This window comes from Acartia tonsa, chromosome 7 (genome assembly GCF_053477335.1).
Source record: "Acartia tonsa isolate MP-2025a chromosome 7, ASM5347733v1, whole genome shotgun sequence".
Lineage (NCBI taxonomy): Eukaryota > Metazoa > Arthropoda > Copepoda > Calanoida > Acartiidae > Acartia > Acartia tonsa.
In genome coordinates, this window is record NC_137266.1 from 34,928,297 (window position 1) to 34,944,974 (window position 16,678).

Below are 16,678 nucleotides of genomic sequence, written 5' to 3' on the forward strand. Positions count from 1 at the left end.
AAATCTATTTTCCTCACCCGGCATTACTATCTAAAAGAAAGTAAATATTTAATAATCTAAATGATTTTAAAAAGATTTTTTAAATTATATTTTTTCTTTTCATTACCATCACCAAATGGTTAATGATGATGATTACAATTTTAGTTTAATATTTGAACACACAAAGTGTCGCCACAATCGAATTCTTTTAAAACAGAGTTTTCTTACATTTATTTTTTTAGAAATTTAAATTTTCTTTTTTATGATTAGAATTTAAATACATTGATATAAGGTAAATAGCAACATGAAATTAAAAAAAGGAATTTATTTTTAATAAAGTAAAATAATGGGTCTTATCGTTCTGGGCAATGAGAGTTTATTATGGATTATTGGAGCACTATGAGTTTTAAACAAATATTCCTTGGAAAACTTGAGCTCGTTTATAAACATTTATTTCCTATATAGATCTGACATGGATCTTGAAGCAATTAAGCAGGCCGTTTTGTACATGTTAAAAATTGGAAGATTTAGTTAAATAAAAGTTATCGCAAATATACTTAGTAAATAAAATTTTATTATTCTACCGTCTGATTTTAAAGGTTTACTCTTATGGATTGTTAGTATATCCTCTAATCGAATCATATAAAGTAGTAAGTTTTGTTTGTTTGTTTGTAGAGTGATTTTCGATAACTACTGAACATTTGAGGAAAGCTTCACATAGGTCTTGTGATGATTTCATGCTGTCTTATTATAGACTAGCGGATACGCCCCCTAGAAGCCTCTAGGGGCACTGGTAGGAGGGGGAAAAGTTGACCTTATCCCATTTTAAATTTGAGTTTCAAAAGAGTTAAAAAAGCATTTCTTTGGGGGGAGGGGGGTTAGAACCCTCCCAAAAATAGTTAAAAACCTTCCCAGAACCTATAATAAGCTTCACTGTAAAGGAGAACAATATAAGTTCAGCGGTTAGCGAGATCCTTTGGGACAGACAAAAAACGTTTACTACTTTATATAATAGGATTTAATTCTTAAGATGGTTTCAGGCTGTGTTTCTGTCCTTCCCTAATACTTTAATAGAAAAGCTGCTAGATGCCAGGGTTGCAACCGCTAATACTACATATTTTATATACATATACTGTAATTTAAAGTCCTAACTTGGTACAGGAATTATGACAGTCTTTTTGTACCTTCATGATCAATTTAGCTCTTTTTTCAGGGAAACATGTTATAGTATAAATACAGGTTTTTAAAACATAAGTTATATAGTTTTTATGTTCAAGCCCCTTCTTGAGAGTCCCGGGAGGTTAGATACCCGGCAAATAGTTTCAAATATTGTAATACATACTGACACTGTGTACACAATAAAATACCATGTTCTAAATGTGAAGGTGTCCTATCATTTCTGTACAAAAAAACAGGTTGATAAAATCGCAATATTCTGAATAGGCAAACATTTATTTAGACAATTATATGACAACAATATGGTAGATAGACATCCATATTAACGTTAATATGGTTAGATATTTGAGTTTTTAGATGAAACTTATTTAGGATTCATAATTGGTCATTTAATTTTTTTAAACCTAGGTGTATTCAGGACTGAAACAATACTTGGCATTGTATAATACCAGCGGTTACGACCCTAGAGGCCTCTTGGGGCACTTGAGGTGAGATGGGAAGTTGAACAACCACCCCCCCCCCTAACTTTCAATTTGAGTTTTAAAAATAAAAGGCAAAAAATGTTTTTGGAGGGTGATATTTTTCTAATATCGATTTTCTTAGAAATGTGGTTGAAATAAACACACTCTCAAAATAGTTATAAAACTTTCTAGGACCTATGGGAAGCTGAATTGTAAAGGAGAATCATAACGGTTAAGCGACTAGCGAGATCCTTCGGTACAGACAGACAAACAGAGTCCAAGACATCTTTTTTACTTTTATATGCTTTTATTAGGCGGAAATTATTGTACTCTACATGAGTAGTATGTAGTTTTAAATAGATTCACATGGAGGGACAAATATTTAAGTAGGTCGTATCCTAGATAACTATATCTACTATTTTTGCATTGTATATAACAAACAAAATTAGCGAATCTTGATGATTTATTTACGGGAGATCCGCTTATTTTTTTGTTTGTCATAAAAATAGCACTTCCTTTTCTTACTTTATCCTAAAATTCACAAACATAAAACGTATTTGATTCATGAATAATACATGCGACATAATTAAACATTTTGGGTATATGGGTATTTGTACAAGGATAGTTTTAGGCTATCTAACAACCCAAATACTATCTTCATCCATAGAAAAAAAGAGTAAACACTGAAAACCTTTTTAAACATAGTCATAAAATTACTTTTTTTCAAAAGTTCTATCATAATCTTAAAATTTCAAGTTTTCGCTATTAAAATAGAATTATCTGTTGTATAATAAAAACATTCACTGTATTTAATCTGTTAACCAAAACTATTGAATATTTTGAATCAAATTTTGTTTGCTTGGTCAAACAATATATTTTATATGGATAAAACATTTTCAAAGCATTTCCCTTCGTCACAATTTTAGAAACGTATATATGGAACAATAAGGTAGAAGTCCACTATCTAATCTTAATAATTTATTTTTAATATGTATTATTTTCTATTTTAATAATCAAACATTTTGTTAAAGTCAATGTAACACAAATTTGAATTGCCTTTTTTCTCAAAAAATCATATATTGATATTTATTTGAGTAATTCATTACCAATCTATGATATTTTGCTGAGGCCTAATTCACTTTTGAATTTAAAGTCTTATATTCATGATTTCAAATCCATTATTTTACCAAAATTTATAAACCTTGCCCTGTACATTTACAAAGTAGAATAATGTCTGTCCGTTTGTCTATCCATAATATTTTACTAACCGCTGAACTTATTTAGTTGTACTATTCATGGAATTTACCTATTGGTCGATCCTGTGATGCTTTTACTTAACCCTTAACGGTCGGGGGGGGGGGGGCGTTGAACGCCCCCCCATCCGGTTTTTTCTATCTCATTTTCTGTGTGTGAAAGATAAAGAGCCCAAACTGCTTGACTTTTTAAGTATGGGTATGACACATAACTGAGAGTTGGATTTTTTTGAATATCTCCATCCTGGCGGGCACAGGATGCCAGCAAACATGGCAGGGTCATCCAGGTAAAGAGCAAAAATATTTTTTCGACTAAAACAAAGCATTTTATCATACCAAAATACTAAAAAATCCTCTAGTAGTACATCCTTATATAAAATACAGGTGTTCAAGTCACTTTTAGGTTCCAGGTATGATCCTGCAGGTCCTGATCCTCCATGTCTCCAGAAATCTTTAAAAGGCTCCTGTGGCCGCAATTTTTGACTTAGAGACTTCAAATTTTAAACTTAAGCTTTTCTTACATGTCTACATAACGTATTAAAATTTCATGAAGATCCGCCGCCGTTATATTTTGATATTTCTAATGTAAAATTTACATAAAGATAAACATTTTCTGGGAAAAAAATTTTCTTCTAGCTTCAAAAATAAGAAAATTACAGCCGTTTGAAATTTTTAAATAAAAAAAGACCTAAAAACAAAGGTTGTTAAATAAAAGGGTGAAGGAAGCGAAAATTGACTTAGACTTATAAAAGGTCGGAAATTCATTATCAAACAGGGGACTTGCACAAAAAAATTTAGCCCTCTAGCTCTAATAGGAACTGAGATAATTAGGGGGGGCATTGAACGACCCCCCCCCCCCCCCCCGACCGATTAAGGTGCGGCAAGGGGCCCGACTGTAAAGGGTTAAGCTATGTTATAAGTGGTGCAGTACCCAACTTATAAGAAAAAGTTATAACACCATCCAAAAAATATAATAATGAGCAACTAGCGATGTTTGAAATCATAATGTAAAAATTTTTTTTTTAAAGAATAAATCATACATTTACAATGTAAAGTGGATTAAAAACTATGTATTTTCTAACCCAAATTTTACAATTGATCAATTACAGTGCATACTGGCCTTTCATTGGTTAATTTTTTTTTGACGTCATAATCTAAGTCAGCCACTTTTACTAGCTTCACAAATGCCATCAAATGCCTTTCTTATTCTTACCTTTTTCCTTCTTCTTTTTTCTTCTTATTTGTAAAAAAAGATTTTTTAATTAATTTGGCAGTAGATTTTTCTTAACTTTTGGATGTAATCCTCAACTTTAGACTTTTTGAAGGAAAAATTATCATTGTTAGTACTTTTAGGTAGGGTTAGGTAAGATTAAGGTGAAAGAGCCCAGCGGGAAATATACTTGGTCCATCAGTCTTAGGGCTACTTACGGGGACTTTATACATGTTCTTTTGTTAAAAATAACTGGGTTCGGGGTCTATTTATAGGTTTGATTTTGCTCACTCTGTAAGTAAGTGTAACTCTAGTTATCGCTTGGTTTTTCATGATTCTTTTTCTACTACGCCTTCATAGCAACCATTTAACCATTATTGTGCGTGTTTTAACGTAACATCACTTTTAGAAAATTTTAAGGATAATATTAATTAGAAAAGAAAAAAAAATAACATAAAATTAAAAGGAGATGATTATGTATTAGATGTTTATTCATTGTATAGTAGTCTAATAATAAAAATTTTACTATATATTTAAATTCTATACATTGTTTGTGTTAATAAAGATCTTATAAACGGCTAGTGATTAGGTTATTTAAATAGCCTAAAAAGGATTTCTTACTATCATAGTAATTCCCTATTCTTTTTAATAAAGTAACAACAGTATGTCTCTTTTTCTGTCTGTTTCTACCGAAGGATCTCGCAAATCGCAAACTTTTTAAAAAGTAACAGTATGTCTCTTTTTCTGTCTGTTTGTACCAAAGGATCTCACAAATCGCTGAACCAATATGGTTCTCCTCTACAGGGTAGGTTCTCATAGGTCCTGTGAAGGTCGACCCCCCCCCTTTCCCATAAAAAATTAGCTCCCAAAAAAATTGGCGTAGCCGCTAGTACCTAATAAACAAACGAAAAAGCCTTATATTTTTTTTTTCACGGTTTTGAATGTTATCCGATTATTTTTAGCTATCTCATCACTGATTAATGTAGATGATTATTCTGTAATAATCCGCTTATGGCTAAATCTTAAGGATGTGTGGTCAGCAAAATACAACACAGAAGCTCACAAGAGGACATACATACGCAAAAATTAATTGGTACAGAAAACAGTTTATTTTGGGTGCGGGTGCTGTCCCTCAAAGTCATTAGCGAGCACAAAACCCAATCACCTATCTTATTTTAAAGTAAATTGGAAATAAAGTTAGGTTACACATACGAAAAACTATCCTTTCCCCCTTTATTTTCGATTTTTTTTTAAATAAACGGGGTTGGGGTTATATCAGTGCCCGACAAGTCATTTTGAGGAAAACCACCAACCTATGTTCATTAATGCTAAAGTTCAACAACTTTATACAATAAGGATTTTTAGGTCTCTATCGATAATACCAAATAATACAAAATAAACTAAACCAAAGTAAATTAATTTATTTGTCTTTTTTTCTGTAGTGTATAAGAATGCTGACATTTCACAATTGATGTTAATTCCTATATTCACTAATGCTTGTATGATCTAATTCCTGTTTAGGATTTCTTTTTAGTAGAGCAGATACTCCATATACAACTTTGGTTTTAATCATTTAAAGGTTACAATTGTTGGATTGTTTTAATCTTTTAAAAAGTCATATCCTTATAATAAAGTAACAGGATGTCTACTTGCCTGTCTGTTTGTTTGTATCGAAAGGTCTCGCTAACCGCTGTACCGTATTGGTTCTCCTTTACTGGAAAGGTTTTTAACTATTTTGGGGCAGGGTACCACCACCCTCACAAGAGAATTCGCCCCTAGAAACAATATCCTTTTTATTTTTTTTTAAATATGAAGTAAAAATGGTGGTTATTTAATTCAACTCCCCCTCCTTAAGTGCCCCAAGAGGACTCTATGGGCTTAGCCTCTAGTGTACATATTGTATTGGAATATTATTATTAGACTTTTGTATTTTTAACTTTCTATGTTTTCTGTCTGTCAATCTATCTATCTAATAGTATTGCAAATAAAAAAAATCGGTGATTTTCCTCAAAGTTACTAAAGAGCACTAAACTTCTCCCCCCCCCCTACTTTTTTTAGATAAATTGAGAATAGTAACTCCTGTGGGGCCTTTATAGCTACTGTGCTCAAACCCTGTGGCACTACCCAGTAGCTAATATAACCTAACCTAACTTAACTTAAAGAAAAAACAAAACAGTCAAATCACTCATTTTGTATTCATTTTAATAAAAATGTGGAAGGGGAGGGGGGTTGGGTTGGTGGGTGTTGTGGGCTCAACTAAACATTTTGCTAAAAGCCGCCAAAAAAATCTATGTTATCGGGAATTCCTTGGAAGGATGCAAATATATTGGAAACAAAGGGCAATACAAGTCAGGGAGAAGGATATGCAAAATGAATAAAAAACATTTCAGTGAAAGATTAAGTTGTTGGATGAGTGGTGCCCTCACATTTTGTTATTAATATTACATATTATGTGTGTTAAAAGAAGACTGATTTCTTTATATTAAAACAAGGATGACAATCGGATGATTAGATCACATAAAAATTTGTTGTTAAAAACGTAAAAAAATTAGGGTTGGGCCGGATATCCGGCCATTTTCAATATCCGGCCGGATACCGGATATTGAAACTATCCGGCCGGATATCCGGCAAAATAATACTTTATATTTTACAACAAAAATTTCTGCTTTTTAAATTATAAATGACTGTAATTTTCTTATTATTGAAGCTAGAAGAACAATTATTTCTGAATATGTTTATCTTTATGTAAATTTTATATTAGAAATCTCAAAACATAAATTTTGGCAGGTGCAGCAGTACTTGGCAGCTGCCAGCCTCAAACTGGCGGTCGTCAGGTAAACAGCAACGGATTTTATGAAATTGTAATATGTCATGAAGACATATAAAAAGTCTAAGTTTAAAATTTTAAGGAACTGTTTAAAGATTTCTAGAGACTGGAGGTTCAGGACTTGCAGGACTATACCTGGAACCTGAAATCGACTTGAACACCTATATTTCATATGATGATGTACGACTGTTTAAGTAAAAAAAAATGTTTTTACTTTTTACCTGAATGACCTTGCCAGGTTTGCTGGCATCCTGTGCCCGCCAGGAAGGAGGTATTCAAAAATTTCCAACTCTCAGTTATGTGTCATACCCATATTTCGTCATTTAGTTATAGCCCTCTACCTTTTATACACAGAAAATGCACAGGGGGGGGGGGGCATGCGTTCAATGCCACCTCCCCGCCCATCCTCTAATATTACAGATTGAGGGAAGTAATAGTTTATTAGATTAATTGCTTAGAAGAAAAATCATTTAAAAGTTACATAATTTTTACATTTTATTCTGAATCCTTATAATAAAGTAACAGGATGTCTATTTGTCTGTACTGAAGGATCTCGCTAACCGCTGAACCGATCGGTACAGGGTAGCTTTTCATAGGCCCTGGGAAGGTTTATAATTATTTTTGGGGAGGGTACCACCACTCTCTCAAGAGAAATCGCCCCTAGAAAAAAATACCCCCACAAAAAAAAATTTTATTTCATTTTTCAACTAAATATAAAAATAAGGGGGCGTCAGCCCCCCCTAAATTTTTTTTTCTTCCTTAAATCTGAAAGAAAAAAAATGGTTATCAAATTCAACTCCCCCCCCCCTCAAGTGCCCCTAGAGGCCTCTAAGGGCGTAGCCGCCAGTTTTGTATAATAAGACGCAAGTAATTTGGCCGGTTATCCGGCCGGATACCGGATATCCGGCATTTGAAATCGGCCGGATATCCGGTATCCGGTATCCGGCCAAAAAACTATCCGGCCCAACCCTAAAAAAAATCAACATTTTTAAAATGGACGTACGGTCATTTTGGTAATGATTAAAGAGTTGCTACGCTTTCTAAATCGTACCTAACTACTATAGGAATCACCATGCAAAGTTTGAAATCGATAGGACAATTCTAACATGCCCAAATTAACGAAAAAGTTATCCGTTACGGACAGACGTACCTACCCTAATTATAGAAAAGCTTCGCTTTGAAAAACAGGATGCCAGTTAACTTTATAGATTTATTCTGGTAAATTAATATTTAAATACAAGTGGCTCATTTTTTTTGTTGTTTTTTAAATGGGGGAGGGGTGTCTTAACGTCCCTGAAAACAGCTTCAAACCGCTTCAGGACCCGTATGTATATTTCCCGAGAAACACAAACTCGTCGGTTTAGCGGTTATCAAGATCTTAATCTTAAACGGACAAACAGACCAACGTTCTACTACTTTTGTATTATAGATTTGTTATGACTTTAACTGAATATACATATAAAGGTGTTCGAGCCAGTTTATTTCTCATTTTTAAAAGAATTTTTAAGGATTTTTAAACTTCTGTTCACAATACATTTATCCTTATCCTATGAAAGTTATGCAATATCCGTCAGTGTAAACTGTTATACTATCTAATAGAAGAAACGAATCTCTTATTACTAATTATGGTATCTATGTACGTCTGTTAGTACATAACGAACTAGCGCCTACGCCCCCAAGAGGCCTCTAGGAGCACTTGGGGAGTTGGGGGGTTGATTTCAACAACCCAATTTTCATTATATATTGTATAGGAGAACATTTTCGGTTCAGCGGTTAGCAAATCCTTCGGCACAGACAAACAGATATAAGGAAAGCTCTGACTGGCAAAAGGGCATGTTAGAATATCTTCATGCATGATATGTGATAATGTTGTTTAATCTTTAAATTTCAGATTCTTTTTGGCATAATGTTTTTTTTAGATAGTAAATTAAAAATCACTTACAATTTTTATTTCCTATTGCGATAAAACATTTAAAATGACTTAAAATTAATATTTTCTATAAATATTTCTATCGTGATTAAATTGTTATTAATCCTTTTAACTAAGTTTACTTTATTATAGATTATTCTAATAATTTTAAGTCTCTTTTCCCCATCAGAAAAAAACTTTAGATATATTTTAGAATTGAAGTGAGAGTTTAGTCAAGGAAAAGAATATATATACAAAAAGTAATATGAAAATCATATGTTTTTTGAGGATGAGAAAATTTTAACATTATTATTTTAGTTCTAAAAAGATCAATTTTCTTTCCTAATATCTGCTTGGTAACAAAATTGTTAAGACAGAATAAAAAAAAATCTAGTTTTTAGGTTTATAAAAAACAGAAAGTTAAAAACCTACGTCTGACTAATTTTTGAAAGAGAAAAAAAATTCAATCGTCATTTTTTCATGCTTTATTTGCCCAAAATATTAGACACTATTTCCCCAAAAATGTATCCCGGGGGTATGATTTATAAAGGGTAGGTAATTACCCCCGTCCCAAAACAATTTAGAGGGGTTTAAGTGGATGGTTTGGGAATGGAGGTGGGGGGGGGGGGGTTATTTTAAAATCAGATGCAGTATTTCTAAAACTTTGAAGTCGACCAACTGGACCTTCAAATTATATTGAAAGGGGGATAATAAACTTTTTAACCCACCATCTAGAGACGTCCTTGGGCGCTGGAGGTTATAATTGGTTAATATTAAAAAACAAGCCTATGTTTTTTCGAACTATTTGCTTTAATGTTACGTAAATTATGTTGTGCATACTTATTCCTGTTACTAATTGCAGCTGCAGTATATATTGCCATTATCTTGAATTGAATGTCCCCCCCATCCCAAGCAGCCAACGAGCAGCCACCAGCCCCCCTTTCATGCATTTTTAAGCCTCTTGTAATGGCCATTTTACGTGATTTAAAAGTTTTAAAAATTCTACCAGCGAAGTTGTATGGCTTATTTAACTTGTTAGTTAATAGGAATAGGTAAATTACCCCAAATCAATGTGTACAAAGTTGATCACTTCAACGCTGAACCACTGAGCTACTAAAAATACATGTAGTAGAATAAAAAAAGTTATCCCTTTCTTGGATTCATATACCATAGAAAAAGACAAGAAACAATTTGTTAAAAATTTACTTTTAAAGAATTAGCAACTTTGATTTTGGATACTTTTTTATTGGCTATGGGCGATTATTTGAGCCCCGTGCTAAACTATCCCATTTGTAGATTAAAATCATTTGTTTAGTCTAAACCTACCAATAAAGATTACATTTAAAAAAATTCCAAACCAACGAGAGAAGGTATTTAAAGCTGGAAAACCTTTATAAATTAGAGTCCAATGCCCTCCCCCCCCCCTTGATATTGATATCCCTGTTTGCCTTTATACCTATCCGTAGCTTGCAAATTTTTGGTGTATGTAATTGTTCTATTACATTGTCAATATAGAACTTGTTAAACCCATAAATTTTCTTCTTAATACGTGTGTGTGTGTTCCTTTTTTTTTGCTTTCTACAATTTAACAAGAACAATTAAGTAAAAAATCTGCGAACTTTCATGTTTCGACAAAACTTATATTAAAACACTGCTTATCAGTACAACTAGGTTTAAAATTAGATGTTGTATAAACATGTAACATTTAAATCTTTGAATGAAATTTAATTTTGTATGTGTCTTTGAATTTTAAGGTACAGGAAGGCGTTTCAAACTTTTAACGTTTATGTATATTAACGGTTTTTCGTATGTAGAGCCATTTTTGAACAATATTATAATTTCCAGAATGGTTTGTAAGCCAATTAATATCCGCTAGATTAGAACCAGTTCTCAGCCATTCCACAAAAAACATGTATAGCATCGCATTACAGACAACTTTCTGTGAATATTAAAATGAAAAATCATAAATTTTATTGTTAGCATAAGCCTTCGGCCCCTCAGTGATAGCAAATCTGGTTTTAGCCTATTATTTTTCATTTTAATATCCGCGGGAAGCTGTCTATAATACTATACGATAAATAACTATTTCTGTTATTTGCTCTTTTATTATAAAAATGTTTTATTTTGCTTGTATTTTTACAATCATAATCTTTTAAATTACAAATATTGTCTGATTGTTCATCCCCCCCCTCAAAATAAATCCACCCTGCAGATTAAGATTTTTCGTTGTAGTGTGTGCTCAATATGCATGTTTTGTGTTTGTTTGTGTGTATGTGTGTGTGTGTGTGTGTGTGTGAATGTGTGTGTGTGTGTAGTGTGTGTTTGAATGTGTTTGTGTGTGTAACTAAGCTTGTGTTAGTCTGCTTGTTTTGTATACTTTAAAATTTGAAATCCAACAAGCTTTGATCTCTAATTTGTTTGCTCTAATCTAATGGGTTGCATCTTCTACCACCACCCTAAAACTACCCCTCACCTGTCCCCCAAACAACTTCCAACGTACCTACTCCTAACTACCACCCTGGGGTGTTTCAGCATTTAGACAATTATGTTCATAAATAGCTTAAAACAACACGAGATCTTATTAAGGTGTATCTATAAAACGAAGACCAAGAAAGTCTAAAAAAAAACAGCAACATGAAAACGAAGAATTATCCATCTCTTTTTTAGGGGTTTTCTTTCCCACTCCTCCTCTCCTCATCCCTCGTTTTTATGACATCATTGAGGGACTTTCTTTGTCTTCTCTTAAACAAATCTTGCTTAATTGATGTGCATGATTAAATGGTCACAGGCACTTTACACAATCAACCCTTTGATTTCACGCACCTTTGTCTGTAAGTCCTAACTCCGCATGGTAATGAGTTAAACCTGTTTTGGGCTAGGATATTCCCACTGCTCAATTTATGTTGCTCGCCCGACATAGCAGCATCAATATCAATTTTATAGTCTTTGGTTATGACGCGGTGTTGAGCCGAGATTAGAACTTTCCCGACGACCAGCGGATGTGCTACAAGTTAAACCACAGTCGCGAGTTAGTTCAAAAGTTTACATACAAAGTGCAATTATGCAATTTAAGTAAAAATTTGATATTATATTGTTTGGATATATAAATAAGTAATTATATTTTTTTGTAGACTTGTATGAATATTTTAAAACTTTTCCCTTCCTTGAATAACAGGAATTTAGGCATGCTTATGATATAAAATTGTAAAATAAAGAATTTATTAAATTAATACTTATTAAGACGGAATTGTCTATTCAAAGAATAATAGTAATTTCCTTGATTAATATCAAACATTTCATGCAATTCTTTTTTTTACATTTAATGAATGGCTTTTTACAGGGAAAAAATATATTACTGATTATTTTAGTTTTGGATAGAAAAGTAGATGGCGAATATGTTTGCTGAAAATCCGGCAGTAAATTTTGCCTTATTTATGCTTAAAATTTAAAAAGTTAAAAAAATCTTACTAAAAAATGTGACTGATCAAAAAATGACTACAGTTAAATTTTAGTATTTAAATACCAAATGGGCTACTTTATTCTATAATAAAGCTTTTTATTGTACCTATAAAAAATTACTCACTACAATACACAGACTAAATTACCAATGGCAATCCAGTACACCTTTTTATTGACCAATGGTAGGTCAGTATGCCTTTTATAGGCACTTTAAAAAAGCTTCATCTAAAATAAGTAGAGAGAAAGGCTTCTGATTTCGAGGCTGGTCAGCATGGCAGGAATGCTTGTTGCAGTTAGAGATACAGTTGCCGAGCCCTGCATCTAATGCATCTTATTGTATTTGAATATGATGTCTGACGTGTCTGTGACTGTATATGGATTCTATATCATACATCCCACACAAACATATTTCATAAAATAAATAGTTTCAGTTGTGAGGTTGAAAAGTAAATTTAAATTTTATATCACATATTATCATATTTGTAGTTGTACAATATACAAGAACTTGATATTAAAGCCATGTAAAATCCGCAAATATTTTACTGTTTCGAAAACGAAAAGATGTACAAAATCCTTAAAGTAAGAATTCAAAAAGCAAAGTTTGTTGAAATTCTTTCTTGTCTGCTAGCAAAAAGGTCTTCAAAAAGGGGGCGAGCTAGTTGTGTATAATATACATCTATACCTAAACATTTATTGCAAAATCTTAAACCTCTAAATTGCCCTTTTTATAAAAGCATTTTATTAACATCTAGAAATTTTGCCCTTAGATTTAGGGGCTCTTTCTTCAAGCTGGAAGAATGGTATGACATCTAAAACAATCATAAGAAATAAATTGAAAATAAAAATGCCTTAATCTTTCAGAGAGATAGAATATAGACTCCACTACCCAACTGTTGAAAACATATTCTTATTTTATTTGCTCTCACTTTAGAAAGTAAACAAAGTTTCAACAAAATCTGTTGAATCCACCAACTCACTATTTCCTTCCACAAAAACTTCACAGTGAAACAAATATTTTTGTGAGAATTTATGAATAAATAATCATGGATAAAAAGCAAGGCATACAATATAATGATTAATTTTATCCCTAATTTATATAGGAATAGTTATTGATCGCATCGTATTATATAAACAGCTTTACGCAGATATTAAAACGAAATATTCTAAGATAAAAACTAAGTTTTTTAGCCCTGATGGATTATTCAGTATCTCTGAGAACCGGTTTTAATCCAGCGGATATTAGTCAGTTTCAAGTCCAAACTGGAAAATAGTTTTATTAAACTTGCTTATTTAAATTTTTAAAATTATAATATATGTTTGTATCTTTTTAGGATTGTTTGGATATGTTAAACATTTTGATAAAGTCAAAGGGCCTTTAGCTACCAGAAAATTAAATAATAAATTTGAAATGCAAGAAAATTTAAGTATTTGAGCTATTTAGCCATTTATATGAAGTATAATAAATAGATAACCTAAGCATTTCTAAGTAAGTTAACAGTCGGGGAATTGGCGTTCAACTAATTTTTTTGGCCCTCTAGCTCTAATAGGAGCTGAGATAATAGCAGGGGGCCTTGGACGCCCCCCCCCCCCCTCCTGATCGATTAAGGTGAGGCTAGGGGCCCGACTGTTAAAGGTTAAATTGCTAGAATTTGATGTTCTGATATTTCCAAACTAATTCTATCGTGTAGGTTTAACTGTAAAATGAGTTTCCATGTTTTTTATTAACCTCAAAACTTTGCTATGAAATGATAAATGACCTATTAACCCTATTCCCTTCCCTAACATTTTAAACTTATTTTCTTTTTTTATTATAAACTAGTTTTTTTCTTTATTGGGTTATGGTCAGTTTAAACATTAAAAAAGTTTAGGTGTACATATTTTTAAAGCAAAGTTAACCAATTTTTTAATTTGTCTACCAATCTGAAAACCTTACATGAGAAATATGATTTCGTCGGATTCTATTTAAGATAGCCTGTCCCAAAGTTTCCAATTACTAAAGAGCATCAAGTATACAACTTACTTCGTCCGTCATGTCATACTACAAAATACATTTATATAATAATATGGAAATAAAGGTTTATATCATAATTCTTATTTTTTTCCTACTCAACTTTTGTCCGTTTCTATATCAATAAACATTTAACTTACCTACTTATGGCCGTTGTAACCTTGTTTTTTTTTTGATAATTCAATAATATATACTTCCAATAGATTCAATGCAATGTGTAGGAGGCAATGCCTTCACCTATAACATGCGAAACTTATCATTACCCACAGTTAGGATACCTTTTAATACCAGCAACGCAGGTATCTTTAGGGATAATGGCCGATAAATTAATGCACATCCCCAACTATGATATAAAAATTACCCCTTCTAGTGATTAGAATTAGTGGTTGAAACGTCTGAATACTCAACTTAACTAAAAAAAGAAACATAATTATAAAACTTTAGGGACAAGTGTAATACACATCCCATTTACCTCTCTTTCTCTCTGCCAGCAACGTTATTGATTTGCAAGAAAATATACAAACTTAAACTCTCATTTTCCGAGGTGTTTATATCTTGAAAAAGTTGTCCCAATCTTTGAATACTCATATTACCAATATATATCTTCTCATATAAAATACAGATTGTATTTGAAGGGAAAAGGATATATTCAGATTTAAATTGGTGCTAGATAAAATCTATTTCAAATATCCCAAGCTATTTAATGGATGTTTTGAAATTTATGATATCTAAGTTGCCCCCAAAATTGCACTATTATATAAATTTGGCTTCCCTTACCATATATAAATGGTCAGTTTCTATAAAATTTCAATTGATTTTAATCTATTACCACTATATAGAGCTTTGGTAAACATTTTTAAAATCGATGCTTTTCTATAATTAAGGTTAGTCCACCCTTCCTTATGTAACATATAGTTTTAGTTAATTTATATTTGTAAGATTTGTCCTATTGATTCTATAGTGATTCCTGCAATAGTTAGGTAGCAACTCAATAATTATTACCAGAATGTTCATACGTCTATGTAACTATTTATGACAATATTTCTTTTTATGTTTTGCTTATTCAGTTTTGACACCATGCAAGAGTACATGTTTGTTTGTCATAAAGTCTTACTTCAGGACTTTTTATAGATGTTGTCATCCTTGTTTTTACAATGACTATTATTTCTGACCCGATGTATTCTTTTTGTAAAATCCTGTTTTATTGTATTTACATATATATATATATATAAATTTTTGTGCTGCTTATTGGAGGATAACCTAATTTTTTTCTTATTTTGAAATAATGCGGTAAAAATAAAAGAGTTCTGTTTGAAAATAATGGATATTGCTCTGTGCTAGCTAGCTATTGTATCAAAATTTGAAGTTAAGTGCTATTATTCAAACAATTTATCTTATGTTTATTGCTTTAGCCTACCAAAAATAAAACTTTGATACTTATATATAGCCTAGAATACATATATAAACATGTAAAAGGATAAGGAAAATAATAAAAAAAATATAGGAATCATAAAGAAGCTTGTAGAATGGGGGTGTATTCACCAATGGAGGGAGGGGACACTGGGCTGTTCATTTCACCAAAGTCCCCAATATAATTGTATAATATAATTTTCTTTTTCGTTTGCTTCATAACTTTAGGGACGTACTTTTATTATTTGTTTGTTTATGGTAGGGTCCAAACTTTTCACCCACTAATTATAATTGTCTTATCCCTTTAGATCCCGGGTATCCACCTCACCCCCGGAAAATTAAAAGGGATTTTAAATATCCCCGTAATGAAGATATCCTTTTTTACCATGGTAAAAACTACACCTTAATTATATTTAAGCAAGTTTAAGTCCTACAGTTGCTTGAATATAATTAAGGTGTAGTTTTTACCATGGTAAAAAAGGATATCTTCATTACGGGGATATTTAAAATCCCATTTAATTTTCCGGGGGTATGGTGGATACCAGGTTTCTATCCAACGGATTCAAATGAATACGAGAAAAACATAACTTATTGTTAAAGCTTAAATCAAACCCTTCAGCTACTTTTTTATTCTTTATCTATTCTACACAAACTACTTTCATTTAATTTTCAAGACATTTTTTTTAACTTTTTTCTATAAGTTATTGACGAAAAAAGCAAAATATACATCCATATTGTCTTCAACTGAAAGAGATTGTATAAACTTGAAAGTTTTAAATCTAACTTTCTTTGTACTTTTTATTCATTCATGATTATACACATTGTACTGTCATTACATTTCGAAAAAAATTCTCTTTCAATTTTTTTTCTATAGAAATTTGATCCCCTCACTTGAAGCTAGCATAATAAAATAAGTTTTAATCCAGGGAAGTAGAGGACATTGGGCTGTTTATTACACTAGTCCCCAAAGTTTTATAATAACGTTT